Consider the following 7,432-nt stretch of genomic DNA (forward strand, 5'->3'; position numbering starts at 1 on the left):
GATTGACTATTGAGGATTGAAGATTGACGATTGAGGATTGAAGATTGAGAATTGAGAATTGAGGATTGAGGGTTGAGGATTGAGGACGAGGACTGACGGTTGAGGATTGAGGTTTGAGGTTTGATGATTGAGGATTGAGGACTGAGGATTGAGGATTGAGGATTGAGTATTGAGAATTGAGGATTGAAGATTGAGGACTGGGGATTGAGGATTGAAGATTGAGGATTAAGGATTGAGGATTGGGGATTGAGGATCTAGGATTGGAGATTGATTATTCAGGATTGAAGATTGAGGATTGAGGATTGAGGATTGATAATTGTGAATTGAGGATGAGGACTGAGGCTTGAGGATTGAGGTTTGAGGAATGAGGATTGAGGATTGAGGATTGAGGATTGAGGATTGAGGATTGAGGATTGAGTTATGAAGATTGAGTATTCATGACTGATGATTGAGGATTGACGATTGAGGATTGAGGATTGAGGATTGAAGATTGAGTATTGATGATTGAGGATTGAGTATTGAGGATTGAGGATTGAAGATTGAGGTCTGAGGATTGAGGATTGAGAATTGAGGATGAGGACTGAGGGTTGAGGATTGAGGTTTGAGGAACGAGGTTTGAAGATTGAGAATTGGGGACTGAGGATTGACGATTGAGTATTGAGGATTGAGGATTGATGACTGAGGATTGAGGATTGAGGATTGAGGATTGAGGACTGAAGATTGAGTATTGAGGACTGTGGACTGAGGGTTGAGGATTGAGGTTTGAGAAATGAGGATTGAGGATTGCGGATTGAGGATTAAGAATTGAGAATTGTGGGTCCAGGGTTGAAGATAGAAGATTGAGGTTTGAGGATTGTAGATTGAAGATTGAGGACAGAGTGTTGAGGGTAGAGTATTGCGAACTGATGTTTGGGACGTGAGATTTGAAGATTGAAGATTGAGGATTGTGTATAGAATACTGAGAACTGAGGATTTTCTATTGAGGGCTGAGAATTGAGTATTGAGGACTGAGGATTGAGGATTGAGGATTGAGGATTGAGGATTGAAGGTTGAGGATTAAGGATTGAATATTGAGGACTCAGGATTGAGCATTGAGTATTGTGTAATGATAGTTGAGGGTTGAGTGTTGTGAGTTGAGGATTGAGCATTGAATATTGAGAATTGAAGTTTGAGGAATGAGGATTGAGGATTGAGGATTGAGGATTGAGGACTGCGGGTTGAGGATTGAGGTTTGAGAATTGAAGATAGACAATTGAATATTGAGGATTGAGGCTTGAGGACTGAGGATTGAGGCTTGAGGATTGAGGATTGAGGATTGATGATAGATGGTTGAGGATTGCGGAATGAGGATTGAGGATTGAGTATTGAGGGCCGAGGATTGAAGATTGAAGATCGAGGACTGAGTATTGAGGATAGAGTGTTGCGAATAGATGTTTGGGAACTGAGATTTGAAGATTGTAGATTGAGGATTGAGTATTGAAAACTGAGAATTGAGGATTTTCTATTGAGGGCTGAGAATTGAGGATTGAGGATTGAGGATTGAGGATTGATGGCTGAGGATTCACGATTGACGATTGAGGTTTCAAGATTGAGGATTGAGGACTGACGATTGAAGATTGAGGACTGAGTACTGAAAACTGAGAATTGTGGATATTATATTGAGGATTGAAAATTGAGGACTGAGGATTGAGGATTGAGGATCAAGGGTTGAGGATTGAAGGTTGATGTTTGAGGATTGGCGATTGAGGATTGAGGATTGGGGATTGAGGATTGTGGATTGATGGTTGAGGATTGAGGATTGACGATTGAGGATTGAGGATTGAGGATTGGGGATTGAGGATCGATTAATGAATATTGAGGATTGAGACTTGAGGAATGATGATTGAGGATTGAAGATTGAGGACAGAGTATTGAAAACTGTGAATTGAAGATATTCTAACGAGGATTGAAAATTGACGATTGAGGATAGAGGATTGAGGATTAAGGGTTGAGGATTGAAGTGTGAGGTTTGAGGATTGACGATTGTGGATTGAGGATTGGGGACTGAGGATTGAGGATTGATGGTTGAGGATTGAGGATTGACGATTGAGGATTTAGGATCGAGGATTGAGGATTGTGGATTGAGGATTGAGGATTGATTACTGAGGGTTGAGTATTGAGGATTGAGGATTGAAGATTGAGCATTGAGTATTGAGGATTGAGGATTGAAGATTGAGCATTTCGGATTGAGGATAGAGGACTGATGATTGAGGATTGAGGATTGAAGATTGAGTGTTGGGGTTGAGGATTGAGGATTGAGGATTGAGAATCGAAGATTGAGTATTGAGGATTGAAGTTTGAGGTTTGAGGATTGAGGATTGAGGATGGAGGATGAGGGCTGAGGGTTGAGGATTGAGGTCTGAGTATTGAATACTGAGAATTCAGGATATTCTATTGAGTATTGAGAATTGATGATTGATGGATGAGTATTGAGGATTGAGGATTGAGTATTGAGGATTGAAGATTGAGGTTTGAGGATTGAGAATTGAGAATTGAGGATGAGGACTGAGGGTTGAGGATTGAGGTTTGAGGAACGGGGATTGAGGATTGAGGATTGAGGACTGAGGATTGACGACTGAGTATTGAAGATTGAGGATTGATGACTGAGGATTGAGGATTGAAGATTGAGTATTCAGGATTGAGGATTGAGGCTTGAGGATTGAGGATTGAGGATTCAAGATTGAGGATTGGGGATTGAGGATTGAGGATTGAGGATTGAGTATTGAGGATTGAGGATTGAGAATTGTGAATTGTGGATTGAGTGTTGAGGATTGAAGATTGAGTATTGAGGATTGAAGATTGAGTATTCAGGAATGAAGATTGACGATTGAGTATTGAAGATTGAGAATTGATGACTGAGGATTGAGGAATGAGGATTGAGGATTGAGGATTGTGGATTGAAGTATGAAGATTGAGTATTGAGGATTGAAGATTGAGGATTGAGGATTGAGGATTGAGGATGGAGGATCAGGGCTGAGGGTTGAGGGTTGAGGTTTGAGTATTGAATACTGAGAATTCAGGATATTCTATTGAGTATTGAGAGTTGAGAATTGATAGTTGAGTGTTGAGTGTTGTGAGTTGAGGATTGAGCATTGAATATTGAGAATTGAAGTTTGAGGAATGAGGATTCAGGATTGGGGATTGAGGATTGAGGACTGCGGGTTAAGGATTGAGGTTTGAGAATTGAGGATAGACAATTGAATATTGAGGATTGAGGCTTGAGGACTGAGGATTGAGGCTTGAGGATTGAGGATTGACGGTTCTTGATTTAAGATTGAATATTGAGGATTGAGCACTGAGGGTTAAATATTCAGGACTGTGGGTTGAGGTTCGAGTGTTAAGAATTGATGTTTGAGGTTTGAGATTTGAAGATTGAAGATCGTGGATTGAGTATTCATAACTGAGGATTGAGGATATTCTACTGTGGACTGAGGTTTGAGGATTGAGGATTGAGGATTGATGGTTGAGACTGTGGGTTGAGGATTGAGCGTTGAGGATTGAGGATTGAATATTGAGGATTGAGGATTGAAGATTGAGGATTGAGGATTGATGTTGAAGATTGAGTATTGAGGATTGAGGATTGATGACTGAGGATTGAGGATTGAGGATTGAAGATTGAGTATTCAGGATTGAGGATTGAGGCTTGAGGATTGAGGATTGGGGATTGAAGATTGAGGATTGGGTATTGAGAATTGAGGATTGAGGATTGAGTATTGAGGATTGAGGATTGAGGATTGTGGATTGTGGATTGAGTGTTGAGGATTGAAGATTGAGTATTGAGGATTGAAGGTTGAGTATTCAGGATTGAAGATTGACGATTGAGTATTGAAGATTGAGGATTGATGACTGAGGATTGAGGATTGAGGATTGAGGATTGAGGATTGAAGATTGAAGATTGAGGATTGAGGATTGAGGATTGAGGATGAGGACTGAGGGTTGAGGATTGAGGTTTGAGGAACGGGGATTGAGGATTGAGGATTGAGGACTGAGGATTGACGATTGAGAATTGAAGATTGAGGATTGATGACTGAGGATTGAGGATTGAAGATTGAGTATTCAGGATTGAGGATTGAGGCTTGAGGATTGAGGATTGAGGATTGAAGATTGAGGATTGGGGATTGAGGATTGAGGATTGAGGATTGAGTATTGAGGATGAGGGCTGCGGGTTGAGGATTGAGGTCTGAGTATTGAATACTGAGAATTGAGGATATTCTATTGAGTATTGAGAATTGAGGATTGATGGATGAGTATTGAGGATTGAGGATTGAGTATTGAGGTTTGAAGATTGAGGTTTGAGGATTGACAATTGAGAATTGAGGATGGAGGATAGAGGATTGAGGATTGAGGATTGGGTATTGAGGATTGAAGAATGAGGATTGACGATTGAGGATTGGGAATTGGGGACTGAAGATTGAGTATTGAGGATTGAAGGTTGAGGATTGAAGGTTGAGGATTGGGGATTGAGGATTGGCGATTGAGGATTGAGGACTGAGGATTGAGAATAGAGGATTGAGTATTGAAGATTGAGTATTGAGGATTAAAGATTGAGGATTGAGGATTGAGGACTGAAGATTGAGGACGGAGTGTTGAGTGTTGAGTGATGCGAATTGATGTTTGTAGACTGAGATTTGAAGATTGAAGATTGGGGATTGAGTACTGAAAACTGTGAATTGAGGATATTCTAATGAGGACTGAGGATTTACAATTGATTGTTGAGGACTGAGGGCTGAAGATTGAGGATTCAGGACTGAGGATTCGGGATTGAGGTTTGAGGACGAGGACCGACGGTTGAGGATCGAGGTTTGAGGATTGAGGATTGAGGACTGATGACTGAGGATTGAGAATTGGGGATTGAGCATTGAGGATAGAAGATTGAGGACTGGGGATTAAGGATTGAAGATTGAGTATTAAGGATGGGGGATTGGGGATTGAGGATCTAGGATTGGAGATTGACTATTGAGGATTGAAGATTGACGATTGATGATTGAGGATTGAGAATTGAGAATTGAGGATTGAGGGTTGAGGATTGAGGACAAGGACTGACGGTTGAGGATTGAGGTTTGAGGTTTGATGATTGAGGATTGAGGACTGAGGATTGAGGATTGAGGATTGAGGATTGAGAATTGAGGAATGAAGATTGAGGACTGGGGATTGAGGATTGAAGATTGAGGATTAAGCATTGAGGATTGGGGATTGAGGATCTAGGATTGGAGATTGATTATTCAGGATTGAAGATTGACGATTGAGGATTGAGTATTGAGGATTGAAGATTGAGGTTTGAGGATTGAGAATTGAGAATTGAGGATGAGGACTGAGGGTTGAGGATTGAGGTTTGAGGAACGGGGATTGAGGATTGAGGATTGAGGACTGAGCATTGACGATTGAGTATTGAAGATTGAGGATTGATGACTGAGGATTGAGGATTGAAGATTGAGTATTCAGGATTGAAGGTTGACGATTGAGTATTGAAGATTGAGAATTGATGACTGAGGATTGAGGAATGAGGATTGAGGATTGAGGATTGAGGATTGAGGATTGAAGTATGAAGATTGAGTATTGAGGATTGAAGATTGAGGATTGAGGATTGAGGATTGAGGATGGAGGATGAGGGCTGAGGGTTGAGGGTTGAGGTTTGAGTATTGAATACTGAGAATTCAGGATATTCTATTGAGTATTGAGAATTGAGAATTGATAGTTGAGTGTTGAGTGTTGTGAGTTGAGGATTGAGCATTGAATATTGAGAATTGAAGTTTGAGGAATGAGGATTCAGGATTGGGGATTGAGGATTGAGGACTGCGGGCTGAGGATTGAGGTTTGAGAATTGAGGATAGAAAATTGAATATTGAGGATTGAGGCTTGAGGACTGAGGATTGAGGCTTGAGGATTGAGGATTGTCGGTTCTTGATTTAAGATTGAATATTGAGGATTGAGCATTGAGGGTCAAATATTCAGGACTGTGGGTTGAGGTTCGAGTGTTAAGAATTGATGTTTGAGGTTTGAGATTTGAAGATTGAAGATTGTGGATTGAGTATTCATAACTGAGGGTTGAGGATATTCTACTGTGGACTGAGGTTTGAGGATTGAGGATTGAGGATTGATGGTTGAGACTGTGGGTTGAGGATTGAGCGTTGAGGATTGAGGATTGAATATTGAGGATTGAGGATTGAAGATTGAGGATTGAGGATTGATGTTGAAGATTGAGTATTGAGGATTGAGGATTGATGACTGAGGATTGAGGATTGAGGATTGAAGATTGAGTATTCAGGATTGAGGATTGAGGCTTGAGGATTGAGGATTGAGGATTGAAGATTGAGGATTGGGTATTGAGAATTGAGGATTGAGGATTGAGTATTGAGGATTGAGGATTGAGGATTGAGGATTGAAGATTGAGGATTGGGTATTGAGAATTGAGGATTGAGGATTGAGTATTGAGGATTGAGGATTGAGGATTGTGGATTGTGGATTGAGTGTTGAGGATTGAAGATTGCGTATTGAGGATTGAAGGTTGAGTATTCAGGATTGAAGATTGACGATTGAGTATTGAAGATTGAGGATTGATGACTGAGGATTGAGGATTGAGGATTGAGGATTGAGGATTGAAGATTGAAGATTGAGGATTGAGGATTGAGGATTGAGGATTGAGAATTGATGGTCGAGGGTTGAAGATTGAAGATTGAGGTTTGAGGGTTGTTGATTGAAGGTTGAGGACTGAGTGTTGGGGATAGAGTGTTGAGAATTGATGTTCGAGAACTGAGATTTGAAGAGTGTAGGTTGAGGATTGAGTATTGAAAACTGGGAATTGAGGATTATCTACTGAGGGCTGAGAATTGAGGATTGAGGATTGAGGATTGGGGATTGAGGATTGAGGATTCAGGATTGATGGTTGAGGATTGAGGATTGACGATTGAGGATTGAGGTTTGAAGATTGAGTGACGTGGACTGAGGATTGAGGATTGAGGGTTGAAGATTGAGAATTGAGGACTGACGATTGATGATTGTGGACTGAGTATCGAAAACTGAGAATTGGGGATATCCTCTTCAGGATTGAAAATTGAGGATTGAGGATTGAGGATTGAGGATTAAGGGTTGAGGATTGAAAGTTCAGGATTGAGGATTGACGATTGAGGATTGAGGGTTGGGGTTGAGGATTGAGGATTGTGGATTGAGAATCGAAGATTGAGTATTGAGGATTGAAGTTTGAGGTTTGAGGATTGAGGATTGAGGATGGAGGATGAGGGCTGAGGGTTGAGGATTGAGGTCTGGGTATTGAATACTGAGAATTCAGGATATTCTATTGAGTATTGAGAATTGAGGATTGATGGATGAGATTTAGGATTGAGGATTGAGTATTGAGGATTGAAGATTGAGGTTTGAGGATTGAGAATTGAGGATT

Source organism: Calliopsis andreniformis, unplaced genomic scaffold, assembly GCF_051401765.1.
Source record: "Calliopsis andreniformis isolate RMS-2024a unplaced genomic scaffold, iyCalAndr_principal scaffold0091, whole genome shotgun sequence".
In the NCBI taxonomy this organism is placed as follows: domain Eukaryota; kingdom Metazoa; phylum Arthropoda; class Insecta; order Hymenoptera; family Andrenidae; genus Calliopsis; species Calliopsis andreniformis.